Source organism: Nyctereutes procyonoides, unplaced genomic scaffold, assembly GCF_905146905.1.
Source record: "Nyctereutes procyonoides isolate TBG_1078 unplaced genomic scaffold, NYPRO_anot_genome, whole genome shotgun sequence".
Classification (NCBI taxonomy): domain Eukaryota; kingdom Metazoa; phylum Chordata; class Mammalia; order Carnivora; family Canidae; genus Nyctereutes; species Nyctereutes procyonoides.
Genome location: NW_026575047.1, coordinates 47,868,845 through 47,884,658, shown reverse-complemented (window position 1 = coordinate 47,884,658; position 15,814 = coordinate 47,868,845). Strand labels below are relative to the sequence as shown.

Genomic DNA, 15,814 nt, shown 5'->3' with positions numbered 1-15,814 from the left:
AATAGGTGCTTCTTTTTTTCACAAGACAGGCCCGTAAAGCTGAAGTTTTCCAGGCATGGGCACTCAGTCACCAGCTGGTGGTGGCATGACTGTTGTGCCATTTCACCTTACCCAACACACTCCATCCCTGTGGTCTTCTTTGGGGCCGGACACTTTTTTGAGAGGTTTGGTGTAACACTATTTAGCAAGATGGAAACAAAATATAGACCCAACCCAGTCATCATTAGTGGGAAATGATTTAAAAGCTCTTTAAATAATCAGTGTTTCCAAGACCACTGGGTTAAGACAGGGCTCAGGTCCTCTATTTCTTGTCTTTTTCCCAGTTCCCCTTCCCCTTAACTTGCTTCTGCCCCTCCATTCTTTAGTACTTCATCACTTTGCCTCCACTGTAATGATAATGCTAATAGCAGTAATGCTGGGAGCTCATAATTATGGAGCTCTTATTATGTGCGAGGCACATTCATGGATTATCTCATTTAATCCTCATAACAGTTTTCTGAGTAAGGAATTATTTTTTTAAACTTTATATGTGAATAAATTGAGGTTCTGAGAAGATAAATCACTCAGTGGTAAGTGGAATTGGAGCCCATCTCTAACTTGCTTAAATCTGATGCCACACCTTCCTTTTTCATTATCCAATGTACCAGAATCATCTCCATGGAACATTCTGTTTTCCAGCCTCCCCTGATTCTTGGAAGATAAATGGGTAGGTGTGCATAGGCTTCTTTGAGTTAAATACTCTGGCAAGTTTTTTGCTTTCTATAACTTAAAAATTCTGCACATGGGCAAAAAGCTTGGCTGGGTACTCTGGGTGGTATAAAGAATTACTTAGAGAGGGAGATATCCTAATCTTTGTGACAGTACACGCACACACACACACACACACACACACACAAATGTGGCAACTATGGAGGTATGATGCTCAGATACAAGAGTGCAGTTACAATATAGTATGAGTATATAAAATATGAGACATTCAAGCATACTTTGTACTCAGGAAAGACCTTGTATCTTGAAATTGTCTTCAGTGTTTAAAAAAAAGATTGATGGGCATCTGGTGGCATAGTTGGTTAAGTGTCTGACTCTTGGTTTTGTCTCCGGTTGTGATCTCAGGGTCCTGATCATTGGGTTCAGTCCTCAACATGGAGTCTGCTTAAGACTTTTTCTCCCTCTTACTCTGCCCCTCCCCTCTGCATGCTTTCTCTTTCTCTCTCTCAAATAGATAAATACAGCTTTTTAAAAAAGATTTTATTTATTCATTCATGAGAGACATAGAGAGAGAGGCAGAGACACAGGCAGAGGGAGAAGCAGGCTCTATGAAGGGAGCCCGATGTGGAACTCGATCCCAGATCTCAGGATCACGCCCTGAGCTGAAGGCAGATGCTTAACTGCTGAGCTATCCAGGTGTCCCTAGATAAATAAATCTTAAAAAAAAAATAAAGATTGAGAATAAATTTTAGAAAATTCAAATTCAAAAGGAACAAAATACAATGGGGATGTAGAGGGAGGAAATTAATAAAGATGAAATCTAAAACTGAAGGAGATAGAAAACAAACACAAAATGGTATAAGTAAAATCAAAATTAATTTTTTTGTAAGTTTACTGAACTAGATACACCCCTGACAAGCCTAATAGAGAGAAATCAAGATAAATACAGAATTTTCAAGGAATATAACCACAAATATGGAGATGAGAGAAGTTACTGGTAGATGTTATGTATAACTCTAGATATAAATGTGAAAACCTCAAGGCAGAGGAAAATTCTCTAGTAAAAATAAAAACTCTTAAAATAACTAGTTTAAGAAACATGACTAGACCTATTATTAGTGAAGAGATTGGAAACTAAAAGATCTATCACTGAAAAAGTCACCAGATCTAGATGGTTTTATAAGTGAATTCATTACAGTTTATTTATTTTTAATTAAAAAATTTTAAAATATTTTATTTATTTATTCATGAGAGACACACACAGAGAGACAGAGACACAGGCAGAGGGAGAAGCAGGCTCCCTGTGGGGAGCCCAGTGTGGGACTAGGTCCCAGGACCTGGGGATCATGACCCAAGCTGAAGGCAGGCACTCAACCACTGAGTCACCCAGGTGTCCCCATTACAGCTTAAAAAAATCAATTCCAGTGTTACACAAAATCTATTTGCCCATAAAAAGGAAATATATAAAATAATTTTGTGAAGACAGAGTCTCAAGACTGTGCAGGGGCACCTGGGTGGCTCAGTTGGTTAAGCATCTGATTCTTAGTTTCAGCTCAGGTCATGGTCTCAAGATTGTGGGTTTGAGCCCCCAAGTCAGGGCTCCTCACTCACTCCAGAGTCTGCTTCAAATTCTTTCTCCCTCTCCATCCCCCTCTGCCTCTCCCCGCTGACATGCTTTCTCTCTCTCTCTGAAATAAAGAAATAAAATCTTAAAAAAGTACAGAATTTGAAGATCAATTTCTATAAAGAATTACAAACAGAGTATTAGCAAATCAAATCCTTTAGTGTATCCAAAGCATATGACACAATTACCAGATAGCATCTATTACTGTAATATAAGAATCTATCTTAACTATTCCAATTTTACATAAATTGTGGGAAGGCTTCCAATTACTTATAATGGATGTGATGATGGCCAATGAATTCTTAATGTGTAATTCTTAAACTCTGATACTTGAATAGCTTGGAGATTGTAGGAGTGATGTAGGGAGAGAAGGTGGACATTGGGGGAAAAGAGAGTCATTTAGCTTTAGGCAAGTGCATTAGTTATTTGTGCTTATTGATTTAATTTCTAGGATACACAAGTTGAAGTGGGGAATTATAAATAAAGAATGAACCTGTAAGGAATAGCTACCATGTTCCAAAACCTGGGCTAGGTGGTCTACACCCACTATCATTTAATGGTTTAATCAGGTCTGGGCAAATATGCAAAGTGCACACGTGCACACTCACATCCATGTAGTGCCTTCTAGGAACATTCATTAATTACAGAACAAAACCAACATATCATTTTTTAACAAGTTAATTAACGGTGCTGGGTGGCTCAGTTGGTTAAGCATCTGCCTGCAGTCAGGTCATGATCCCAAGATCTTGGTGTCTAGTCCTGTGTCGGGCTCACTGTTCAGTGGGGGGTCTGCTTCTCCCTCTGTCCCTCCTCCACTTGTTCTCTCTCTCTCCTTTCTCAAGTTAGTAAATAAAATCTTTTAAAAAAATTAGTTATGAGAGGAACTTATACATAGAACATTATTGAAATCTCGGCCCCAAATAAACACTTCAGATACTTTACTGACAGATGCCATTCATGAAGCTGGAGAGATAGTAATTTCAACTGACATGTGAGTTCACAAATCTTGGCATGACTTTATAAACTCATTAAAATGGTTTTACTGGTTGGAATCACAGAGACAGCAGAGACTCATGCTGCAAAGACATCTTGGCTCACCCTGATATTCTGAGGCTCTCTTAATTCTGAGGTCTGCTGTCGTACCATTTTGGAATGGAGAATTTTATAATCTCACAATTCCAAGGCTGAATCTTTTTTTCTATCTGGCAGAGCTGTATCTAGAGACCCTTGGGATCCTGGGTAGGTTGGTGTGTCCCAAGAGAAAGGAAGAAATCTCTGGGCATGTTTTTGTCATGAAACAGTCTTCCAATTGTCCCTTTGAGGATGCTTTCTGCTTCATTTGTCTCAGGCATTGCCTGGGGGAAGATTTTGAGGTTTCTTTCTTCTGTTTTCCTTGATAAAGGAGATTCTCTGCTACAGTTACCTGCCCTTGAAGACCTGGTGCCTTCTTATGGGGAAGGGAGTATTCTTTCTTACAGTGCAGAGCTCTGCCTCAAAAATATTGACTAAAAAAATTTAAACAAAGCAAACTATGGACATCTCAGACACAAGACTTTGTAACTTAACCAGTTGGAGTGATAACTATTAGGTCAGTGACTGTAAGTCTATCCTATAAACAAGGATTATAAAATTTAAATAGGGCTTTGCCTCACAACAATTATGTCAGTAGCCAATGATGATGGCAAGGGAGCTACCCTGTCTTTCTGCTTCATCACCTAAAGTGACAGTATCCAACTTTCTTCTCTGCATCTATCATAAAGACACATTGATTTCCTTTCTGCAGAAACACATATTTCTTTTCTCCTGCTAAAAAGATAAGTCTGACAGATTTTAATCAAATGTAGTTGTTCACAACTACAGAAATTCGTTCAGTGCCACATATGAAAACAAAAATATACCAGCAGCTAAAGAAGGAGTTTTTTGGCCAAGTTTATTCGGGAAAACACTTGTATTAAAACACACATGTACACACGTGCACACACACACAAGTAGTGAAGCTTATGAGTTGGTTAATATTTTTCAAGATATTCATCGTGACATTGGTAATTGTTGGTCTCCAGTAACATTTCCACTAAACTATGCTGTCCAGATTCTCTTTTTAACCCCAAGATGCTAGAATATTGGGCCTTGGTCTTTAAAATGAAGACTTTCCCAAGATGAAAATTGGCATATTTGAGCTATGATATAGAAAGATGAAGAATCTTCATGTCTCTTATCCAACAGGCTCTCCTCACTGTATTTTTTGCTCTGTATTTGGCTATGGCCTGGCTAACTGTGCTATGAAGTATTTGCATTGTTTTATAATGTATTTCTTATGCATTGATTCTGAGTAGCTCTTAGATACACTGTATATCCAAGGAGAGCCCAGATGTCATATATATATATATATTTTCTTTTGTATTAGAGAGATGTTGAAGCTGATTTTTTTCTTAAATTTTTTTTTCAAATAAAAAAGTCAGTGGGAGAGGAGCTTAAAATCAACAAAACTTGACTTTTTTTTTTTGCATCCGATTCATTAATTCAGTTCTTCTCAGTATAAGTTGTACATGAACTGATTTTTAATGGTGCTTTTCTAAATATTTGAGTCTTGGGGATATTTTGTCTTTTCTTTTTGTGTAGATATGACTGATTGCATTTTCATTAGAATGGAGAGATTGGATGTCTCTTGTTCACACCTAGTGGCAATTTCCTGCCCAGATATCTTGGCATAATACATCTTATTTCAGCTAATTTTCTGAGGTGAAGAAAAATAATCCACATTGTGAATGAAAGTGTACAGGTACAGTTTTAATTGACCATCAATCCAATCCTGCCTTACAGGGCCCATCATTTCAGTAAAGTTTTTTTCATTCTATCCTTATAATTTTGAATATTATATTAAGATATATGATTCAAGAATAATTGTATTTGGAAAGAAAATTATTGAAAGTTATTTTAATAATCCAACATAGTGATTCATAGTGTGAATATATATAAGCATTTCACTGGGCAAAAATGGAGACCTATATTTCTTTTTTTTTGAGAACTATATCTCTTTTAAATGTGAGCTTTAAAGGCTTCTCTCAAGTGTGCTTTCACTATCATTTCCAAGTTTGTGAAAATTATAAAACATTATTATTTATATGATAATGTGCCCTATACATGAATTGCCCACAATACATTATTGGGTTAACTTTGACAACCCCTTTGGTTTAAGAATGAGCTCACAACTCTGATATTTGTCCATGATGTGCCATTTAGAGATATTTCTTTTTTCTGAAAAGCATAGGGTGATCTGGGAAAAAGAGAAGAGTGGCTAAATCAGAAGTTACCTTGCAAGAATAATATTAGAAGAGCTTGGCATTTAAGTTGTAAGAGGAATAAATTAACTTCTGAAAGTAAAAAGTAAGAAAAGGAAGCCAGTGAAAGTGGGTGATCTCATTCACTTGAAAATCATGGTGTCCTCGTTAAGCCTCAGCCAAGAAATTGGTGGTTAAAGATTTGTCCCAATTTTCGTCTGGTACTGGCGTCCTTTGAAAGTTTAATCCAAAATGAAAGCCCATTCTGACACAGGAAATATGCAATTCTTTCCTGAAAGAATATTTGTGATGCCCCAAACCACAGCCACTAGAAGATACGAAGGCAAGCACAAAATATTACCTGGATCATGATTTATACATGCTGAACAGACAATAAACTCAACACCTTCCTTTGCCCCTACAGAAAATGCTACCAGCTAGCTATAACTATGACACAGTATTTCGAAGCAATATTTCTCAAAGTTTTTTCTTATTTACAAAAGAAGCAATTCATTTTGTAGGACATTTCAAACTGGCAAATGGCCAACAACAATTTTGACCAAAGCTGGGTGCAAAAGGTATCGCAAAACACAAAACGGAAGAATATTTAGGAAAGATGAAAACAAAAGGGAAGATTATTCATCCTTCCATATGGCTTTTTAAAGCCATTCTCAATTATGTATCGTTTATGGTAGTTTCTATAAAATTTTTTCCATTGAGAAGGCAGAAGCCTGAATAAGTTCTGTGAATGCACCAGAAAAGAAAGAGAAGAAATTCAGAATGACAATGGAATTTAGCTGATTGTTTGAGAATCTGTGTGTGATAATGACACTGTTAACCAGGAGAATGGAGAATGTGATCTCATTTGTTTTTCCAGAAAGGGATTTTAAGAACTTAACCAAAAATTAAAGTCTCTAGTGAGAGTGTGAACGTAAGCAATAACAGTCCTACCACAATTATGCATCTGATTGAAAAGGTACAGTATATCAGAAGTCTTAGAGACAATGTTTGTTTTTCTAACTTGTGTGCAAGGGAATACACTCACTTCAATAGAGCGGGAAAAGTATGAGGCTTTCTCAATATGTATTTAGATAACTTTTTACAATGCACAATGTAGACCATATATCATGCCACCAATTCACGTCCTTGGCATCCTATTATTATTTATTTATTTATCTATTTATTTATCTATTATTTAAAATAGATAAATTATTTATTTATTTATTTATTTATTTATTTATTTATTTAGAGATTTTATTTATTTGTTTGAGAGAGACAGACAGACAGACAGAGACAGAGATAGAGAGAGCACAAGTAACGGAGAGAGAAGAAGCAGGCTCTCCGCTGAGCAGGGAGCCTGATATGGGGCATGACCCCAGGACCCTGAAATCACGACGCGAGCTGAAGGCAAACACTTAATGGACTGAGCCACCTAGGTGCCCCTAAACTGTATTATTTAGAGACATTTGGGCCTAAGTGGGATGTTGGAGGTTTCATTGTTCATTCCCTAACTGCCAAATAAAGTCTTTTTTACACAATTCTAGCTAAAATCTAAGACATTTGTCAAATTGTTCACAGATCTTCATAGTCACTCCCCCAACACACCACTACTTGACAACTTCCAATCTTGTGTCTCTCTCTTTTTTTTTTTAAGTTATCTCTATCCTCAATGTGGGGCTTAAACTCACAAGATCGAGAGTAGCCTATTCTACCAACTGAGCCAGCCAGGCACCCCCCAATCTTGTGTCTTAAAGATGAGTGTTTCATAACTTCTTTATTTGGGCTGCCCTTCCATCTGTTTTGGAAATAATTCTTGGAGCCCTTTCATAATTCTCTATAGCTCCTTAAAATTGGGAGGTCAAATCACGGCAAGTCCATACAAACCTTGGATGTGAAAAGACCCTAGGTTGAGTCTCTGCATGGCCAGATACTAAGTGTTGGACCTCAGACAAATTACTACTAATTTTAAGCCTGAACTTTCCCATATGGAAGATGAGAATAACAATGCCTACCTCAAGGAAAATAATGTGGGCTAATGCAGCTAATGTACTGAAAGCCCTAGTGTAGAAGAGCTCACCAGATAAATAGCTTGCAAAAGACAGTAGAAAGTGGGAGCCAGCGACCCCTTTGAGGCTTTCCCCTCTATCATCTGGATCCTGTCACTTCTGCTCATTTTATTGACAAAACTACATACATGATCGTGAGACAATTTCTTGTGTTCCTTGTTTTTTTCCTGACATATTCACTGCTCATCTTATAACAGATCACTCTAAATTTGGGATCTCAGAACTTTATGAAATTAAATATTTTCTCAAAAAGTGTGACTACAACAGAGGAAGTCATTCTTGGGGTTCCATTTAGTTAAAGTATAACCCCAATGCAATGAATGGCATCCTGGAAGTAGCAGATCTTGCCTCCCAAGTGCCCAGGCTTCCCTAGGATTAGTCACTTGGCTGTCTCACCATGCAGCTAGTAATTCAGAGATAATCATGTTACCAAGATGCCATTTAATCTGTATTTGGCATATCTCAAGTTTTCATCTTCATTAATAGAGCCGTCAAAGTTTCATTGGGCCTGACTGGTATTGGACATACTAGTGATTCACCCGGGGCGGGGGGGGGGGTTGCAGTTTGCATGGAGAGACTCTATTTGCCAGATGGCAGCTGTTAATATGCCTGCATCAGGGGTGCGAGGGGGGGGGGGCTAAGCTCTGCTGGCCCCAAGCCAATGGGGCAATCCTTCACCTCTGATTACACATCGCTGTTGGCCCAGGCTAGGGAACCTGGGTCCTTGTGTCAGGGTGGGCTCTCCTCTGCCTGCTGGCTGGAAGTCACCTGGGGCAATGGATGCCAGATGAAGGGAAGGTCCTGTTCCCTCTTAGCATAGGTCATTGAATCAAAAGATTCCTGTGGAAAGCATTATGGTACAGTTGACTGGTGCAAACCCAGGAGTCAGAGAAATTTGGCTTAAAATCCTGACTCTACCGCTTAACTAGCTATGTGAAGTTAGACATATCACTTAACCTCTTTGATCCTCAGATTCTCCCACTTACATGATATGAACCTGAGAATGTCACCATGGGAGGTTCCCCATTAAGTAGTCAGAACAGGGGAGCCAGATGGAGACCAGTCATGCAGTCCCATGCAGTAAACAAATAAGTGAAGGGCCTGGTACAAACTTACAATGACAATGAGTCGAGGAGTAGGGCTTACTCACTCTTTTGCCCCTGGATCTAAAAGAAAAAGAAGGGGCACCTGGGTGCCTCAGTGGTTGAGCACCTGCCTTTGGCTCAGGTCATGATCCCAGGGTCCTGGGATGAAGTCCCATATCGGGCTCTGCTGCAGGGAGACATAGGCACAGGGAGTCTCTCTCTCTGTGTCTCTCATGAATAAATAAATCAAATCTTAAAAAAAAAAAGAAAAATTTATGGGAAGGGGGAGGTTTTAATAAGAGTGATGCTTTGGGGGCTGCAGGGTCAGGGTGTGAGGACAGGCATCTGTATGCAGTGGAATGGGCTCTCCATTAGGGTCTCTTTCTTTCTCTGTTGAAGGTGGGAAGAAGTCTTAGCAACATGTGACACTGGGATAAAGCAGAATGTCCTGAGATTCTCATTTGCCTTTATCTGAATTCTCAATCTCCACAGACCCCAACTGCCTGAAGGCACTTCCTTAATTTTTGCCAATTCTCATCACAGACCCAATTTTTGTGACTTGGTCACTGTGGAGTTTTAAGGTGTGGTGCTCATTCTTGTTAAACCAGTTGAGGATTTCCTGGATCCCCAACTCTCGGCCTTTGCACAGAAGTGTACTACTCTTCTGCTCAATGAGACCTTTGTGTGCCATGGGGCCGAAGGATATTACTGCATAAGAAAGAACCACAGGAAACTCCCATCGTTTTTTGGTAGAGTCTGAGGAAAAAAAAAAAAAGTAAACATGTAATGGGGGCACACTCTGTAGTCTCCTTTTGCTAATTTATGAACTGGAAGATGAATGTAGATTTATAGGAATAGTATAATAAAGTGTCACCATGGTTCGGAGCATAATTTTGACCAATATAATAAAGCAGAGAAACAATTTTCCCCCATGAATGGCACCATCTCTATAAGCCTTACCTTCTTCAAAGCTTTGTTCATTTCCCTTAAATATAATAAATTGGGCAGGCACAAATAAAGAATGATCTGTAAAGGAACACGGACTGATTTGCAATCCATGTCTTGTCTTGGAAGCTAAACTTTTGAGATAATATAGAAGATTAAAACCAGCAAGATACCTCTGGGTTGAGCCGCCACTCTTGTGTTACACTTGTGTTTATCACCAGGATCCACTTCTATTTTTTTCTTCCTTTTCCCCACTTCCCCCTCCTTCTCTGTTGGTCAATCAGATGCCTAATGCCTCTGACTTGTCCAAGAATGGTCTGTGATCCAGGCTAACAAGGCTTCCCTGGGACTGTGGTTGGTGATACAAAGACAGAAGCGCTCTCATATCTAGAACAGCCGCATATTATCCGATGACTGCTGGTGGTGGGAGCCTGACTTGAGAAGGAAGCCAGAGCAGAGTAGAGCAGCTGCAATAGTGAGACGGACAAGAGCAGAGTAGAGCAGCTGCAATAGTGAGACGGACAAGAGAGCACTTACCTGAGTGCTCTCCCTCAGCTATGCTCAAAACCAGAGCTCTCTAGACGCTTCACTTCTGTCAACTAATCAATTCCTCTTTTGGCTTTAGCTGATTAGAGTTGACTTTTTGTCATTTGCAAACCAAAGATTTCTGAGTAATGTGCCACACAAGTAAGGTAAATACTGCCACATTGGGGAGCATGCTCATTTATCAAGCATTTAGTGCATGCTTACTTGATGCTAGAAAGACCCTTTGCATAGCAAAATTACATGGCTTATTTGAATCATTGTCAAACAAAGAGAACACATCTATGTGTTAGTTCAAGGATACCTGACATATCTTTGGGTATCTGAAAAATGTGTGTGTATCTTTTTTCTTCAGTAACTACACAATAGTGCTAAACCATGTGTCAGGCTTCCTGGGTCATATAATATGATGACATAATTCATGAATCTTTGCTGACACTTTCATTTTCACAAAGGCATGAAGAACTGCTTTTTGTGTTCGTGGGCTGATGAGCTGTGTGACCTTAGGAAACTTACTTAACTTCTCTGAGCTTCCTGTGTTCATCTGTAAAGTGAAGATAATCTGTCTCCACTGGTTGTGGTGAGTAATAAACTAATTCACATAAAGTGCTCAGCATTGTGGCTGGCACACAAAAAAATCATTCAATATTCAAGAATTTGGTAGCCACTGTTAATATAATTGTCACCATAGTCGCTGTTGGCATCATCACAATGAAGGAAGCTTCACCAGTAGTTTGAATAATTTGCATGCATGTAGGGCTTTATTTACCATTTGCAAAGTACTTTTTCATCCCACTTGATACCATGAGCCTACCCTGCTGCGCAACACCCATTTCACATTTCGTTTTCTTGCAAGTTGATAAGAGCAGTTCTTTCAAAGGTTTCCATGATATTTGGCAAGATCTACTGAGTCTAATATTCAGTATAAGGGACTGAGGAACGTATCCCTTTCCACAGAAGAGTAAAAAAAAAAAAAAAAAAAAAAAAAGGAAAACATTTTTAGGATAAATGTGGCCTGGTCCGCAGTATCTTTAATCAAGGCTGGAAGTTTAACTGCTTCATGAAATTTGGTTACAGCTGTTACACCTGTGAACAGATATAATCAGGGGAGATGAAAAGTTATTTTGACAAGAGTGCCTTTCATTTTCTTTTCCCTAATATAATATATCACTGATACCAAAAAGAGAAGTTTGAAGCAGACTCTCTGTTTTTGGTCGCTGGTCCTTTAAAATATCTTTAAAAAAATGTTTTTCCTTCAAGTTGGACCTCCTGAAAGACTATGTGTGTCTTATGTTACCAACATAAGCAGATTGTTGAATCTGATGCATTTAAATGTTTTCTTTGTTTTTGGAATTTTTTTTACAAAGGCATGCTTTCAAAAATGCCAAAATTATGGACCCATGGTAAGATCTTTTTGTGTTTTTTTTCCCCCACAGGAAAATACTTTTGAATTAACAACTGGGTAAAAATCCTCAATTGTATTGTTTAAGGGAAGGTTATACTTTTGATCTCATACAAATTTCTAGAATAAGGGGAGGCCTTGATTTACTAATTGAGCAAAACTTGTTAATAATTCAATCTTTTTGCTTTGGATCAGGGTGTTTTATCTAATTCAGGGAAGACACAACTTCTTTAGCTTCTTTATTAATTGTTACAGGGGACAGCGATGCTGTGGAAAGTGGGAGTCATACCATTTTACAGGTATAAATTTTAATGATTTCTTGCATAAAAAAACAAAAATTAACCAACAGGCATATGAAACAAAACTTTCCTGGGTATTTAGATTCTTTCTTTTTGGCCAGAGCTCCTGCCAGAAGCTGGAAGAAGTACTGAATTCAGAAATTTCTCCCTCTGTTCAGGTTATTCATGTTAATAAGTGACTTCTGATGTTGCAATATTAAAAAAATGTCAAGAAATAGTTTTCATTCTGTATCATTGATTTACTGATTTATTCCACACCTAGATTCTTAGAGTAGTTTATTAAGGGCACTTATTTTTGTATCCTTCGTCATAGATGACATGGTGAATGCCAAATTCTAGACTTATGTGTTAACGTTCGTAATTACGGACAGCAATCATACAATGAAGATGAGCCATAATATTTAGGTTTTATGAATTTTTAAGAAAGATTTTATTTATTTATTCCTGTGAGACACACACAGAGAGGCAGAGACATAGGCAGAGGGAGAAGCAGCCTCCTTGTGGGGAACCTGATGTAGGCCTCAGATCCCAGGACCCCAGGATCATGCCCTGAGCTGAAGGTAGATGCTCAACCACTGAGCCACCCAGGTGCCTCCATTTTATGAATTCTTGAAGCACTTCGAAAGACAGGGAGCCAGATTCACCTAATGCTTAAGCAATTGTTTAGTGACAAATCAGGAATCCTTAGATGCTATATTAAGATATAGCTGCAGAATTTTTTGGTAATACACAGAAAAGGTATGTTAGCATTGGTAGACAATCTATCCTAGAGAAAGGAACCACAGGGACAGGCTACCCCATTCAGCTTCATATGATCGATGAACAGTTTAGGTAACTTACTGCCAAGTATTCTGTAGGTGATTCCCAAATTTTAAACTTAGACTCCGCAAATATGACTAATATGTTACAGGTTGGGTGATATATGCTCAGCTCGATATTCCATACACAGAGGGAACCTGGATATTTTTCAGTCTCATAGCTGTGGGCACATATAAGACCAATTTAGCCTTAATAGCTCTTGAGAGCCCTTCCTGGACACCCACAGGACCTCCTGTGCATGCCCGGTCCCCTCCATCACTCCATCTGGATTCCACTGGGCTTGGCAGGTCCCCACTGCAGTTCAGCATGGAAAGTCAGAGCTGCTGGGAGGTCTGTGGTGGAGAGTGTGTGTGTGGGGGAGGTGGGAAGGTCCTTCTGTCCATGTGTCACACTTTATCACTTCAGCCTGGAGGCAACACAGTTTGGATCTGAGTCTCACAGTGGCTTTCATCAAAATAGAGCTGCCAGCTTCATCCGGCAATGTCTCTCTCCAGTGTCAGACTGAGTTTCCAGCTCCGGGAAACACATAGCATCCTCTTCCAGGTACCTGGCTTTTTATGTCTTCATGGATGTCTGTTCTCCACAATATGTCTCTTTCAGTCCAGACCTCCAACAACATTGGACATGAACTCATGCAAAGAAATGGGGATAAGAAGATAGGGAGCCTGTGGCTCTATGGGTCTCAATGAAAATGTTGCTACTATTAGTATATTTTATTTTTAATGGATCATTTTGGAAGATGACCTGAGTATCATGATGATTTGGGCTCAAAGGGTACACAGACCTAGACATTTAATAAAAAACTTATTTTGTGACATTGTGGTTATGACAATACCGGACTCTAAAGAAATCTACAATTAATAGGTGGTCACTGTAGGTACACAGACCACCACAGAAAGTGAATAGGAATTTAAAGAAATCTGTGAAAGATCAACACAACAACCTCACCATGATGGTTTGTCGGGGTGGCTCAGATATTGAAGAGACAGAGTGTTCAGTAATCAGTGACTTCTGCATGATATTTGCATAGAGAGAACTTTAAAAAGGTTACATTTCTTTTCTACTTTCATATTTACTTTGTGTTAAGGTTATAGGATCTCACTGGCAATGTTGCTGATGCTATTTTTGTGAACTCCGACTCAATGTTTAAATGTAGCTGGATGGAAATTTTGAGCTACAGCAACAATAAATATATCTGACATCCTTGTGCCTTTGAAGTTGTACGATGCCTGAGAGTCAGTCAAGGCTGTTTTTATGGGTTTTTTTTTCCCTTGAACTCTGAAGTAAGAAAGAAACTTTTGTTTATAAATTTCAGAGATTTTTGTCTTTGCACTTACCACGAAGTCAAATGTAGATATAATCCATTTTAAGCACTTTTGGCAAAATTTCAAATATGCCTGTTTTTTTGATAAGGGGAAAAATCCCAACTTTTTGTCAACATAAGTCCTTTACCCTGTGTTGCAGTATATGACTTCTGTCAGTCAAGCTGTGATCTTGTGGACTTAGGGAATACTGATCTTGTACAGGAAGTAAGAGGCAGATATGTAATCTGGGCCATCTTTCTGATCCATTTTAGTTATATCTGATTCTAAATTGAGTTATATAGAACTTAACACAACGGGACTCTGTTTCTTTATGCCTTCCTTCTACAAATGTAAAATTTTATATGCCGATCTGAGTGAAGTGATCTGAGGGTATTCAAAGTAAAAGATTAAAAAAAAACTCAAAACAAAGTAAAAGATTACTTGACTTGTGCTTCAGTGTGTTCTATATTGGACTCCTTTATGAAGATATTTGGTAACAGAACATTTGTGTGTGTTTGTATATGTGCATGATTTTTTTTTTAAATCACCACACTTAGATGTGTGAATTAGACTACAAGCGCCCTGTAGAGCAGGTTTGGGTGGTGGTGTTCACCATAACACTTGGTGGAAGGCTCTTGTGAAATAAAATGCTAGTATATAATTGTATAGACTTTATATTCCTGAAGATGTCTGTCTGTCTGTGACCTCTCATACAACCATCTGGTGAGATGGATTGGACAAGTCTTACAATCATTATTTCACAGACAATAAACCTGAGCCTCAGAGAAAGAGAGCAATTTGTGAATCCCTCCATGTCTTCTACTACACCTTTTTTGTGAGTCTGAGAGCTGAAACCATACATTGAATGGGAGGAGCATCATTACAAAAGGGTGTTGGGGAAAGGGCATGTCTGAAGTCATGTGTCAGGCTGGCGAGAGTTGACACGGAGCTGCGGGACTTCTCCATCACCACTGGTACCTCACCTCCTGGCCCAGAGGGGAACATCAAACTACATTCATAATGGCCATGAGCAAACCTCAGCATGACTGGCAATGAGGTTTCCAAATCAATGTTAGTGGAAATGAATCTCTGGCCTTTCTGAAAGTGGTCCTCAGGGTGCCTGCATCATGTAGTAGTTTTTACTTAAACTTCAGGGTCAGTCTTTGAGTTGCTGGACCATCTTTACCTAACTCTTACCTGGTCTTGCTCATTACAGACTGAATTATCTCTCAGATGTACAGAAAATTGTATTGAGAATGAGTCAACAACAGCAAACAGGACTGATTGGGTGCTTGCTACCTTGCATTTTTGGGCTGCAAATATTTTAATAACAAAATGTTCTCATCTCTCAGAGTCCTAGTGAGAGACTTAACATTTAACTAAATCTTGCACAGAATTCTGTGATGGACAATGTAACAATTTGGCTTGTCCCTTCCTAATACATTACCATCCAATTTGACAAATGGTTTAATGAGTACATGTTACAATATGCAGGTGGCTGTGTTGATAGTGGAAATATGGTGGAAAGTGACATGTGCACTGTACCTGCCTTTACAGAATATATAAACTAGTGGGGATAGATGAGAAGAAAGGAATGAAAGCTGGATTCATGTGATGAAAAGACATGTCCCATGAAATGGGCATATCTTTTCCAGAGAGGTAACCATGCTGGATGAAACTTTCTGGTTATTTCAGTTTAGATTGCTTGAACTCCTTAATGTGCTCACAGGTAGGCTCTGGT

At 38.8% G+C, this 15,814-nt stretch overlaps 1 long non-coding RNA gene across 4 annotated transcripts in view; it reads left to right on the top strand.

The window, feature by feature from the left end:
• Positions 1-14,743, top strand: part of LOC129510298 (uncharacterized) — a 65,544-nt gene extending 50,801 nt beyond the window's left edge. For all 4 annotated transcript variants that reach the window (XR_008664564.1, XR_008664565.1, XR_008664563.1 and 1 more), the window contains 3 exons: positions 10,705-10,829; positions 11,907-11,950; positions 13,175-14,743. This is a non-coding gene — a long non-coding RNA (uncharacterized LOC129510298). The remainder of the gene's footprint in view (positions 1-10,704; positions 10,830-11,906; positions 11,951-13,174) is intronic.
• Positions 14,744-15,814: the final 1,071 nt, after the last annotated feature.